This window comes from Aphanomyces invadans, assembly GCF_000520115.1.
Source record: "Aphanomyces invadans strain NJM9701 unplaced genomic scaffold supercont1.236, whole genome shotgun sequence".
In the NCBI taxonomy this organism is placed as follows: Eukaryota; Oomycota; class Saprolegniomycetes; order Saprolegniales; family Verrucalvaceae; genus Aphanomyces; species Aphanomyces invadans.
The window spans coordinates 25,772-26,331 of NW_008580381.1; the positions used below are offsets into that span (position 1 = coordinate 25,772).

Here is a 560-nt window from a genome sequence, read left to right on the forward strand (position 1 = left end):
TCCCAGTGACTTTCGATCTATACTCATGTACACCCGGTGCACCATGCTAGGCATGCGGCGTCCTCTGGCAGTTCGCCGCGACCCCCCACCCGACCGCCGCCGTCCGCGACGCCATACTGAACACGATAGCCACCGAGCGGTACGTCCCAGTGACTTTCGATCTATACTCATGTACACCCGGTGCACCATGCTAGGCATGCGGCGTCCTCTGGCAGTTTGACCCCCCACCCGACCACCGCCGATGAGCACCGCAATCGCCACAGGTACGCGATTTCACACAAACTATCTTCGTCGCCTTATCACGCGCATGGAGCATGCGTTGCGTAGTACCAATGACGATGGTGTAGCGCAATGGTAGCGCGCCTGCTCTGCAGGAGGTCTGGGTTCGATTCCCAGCACCATCCAGCACTGAAAAGGAGTTGTTTACGACTTCGTTGCGTTTGATGTGATATTGCTGACCTGTTGTTGTGTATTATGGTGTGTTATATGCTGCATTTTGTTGCGTGTCGTCTGCGTTCGCGCTGTCGTCGCTGGCATGTGCTTCTTCGTCCAAGATGTCC

The 560-nt window shown here is 56.2% G+C and overlaps 1 pseudogene across 1 annotated transcript; it reads left to right on the forward strand.

The window, feature by feature from the left end:
- Positions 1-337: 337 nt before the first annotated feature.
- On the forward strand, positions 338-404 carry H310_15231 (annotated as a pseudogene). Its single transcript has one exon. The product of its transcript is annotated as a tRNA-OTHER (tRNA).
- Positions 405-560: the final 156 nt, after the last annotated feature.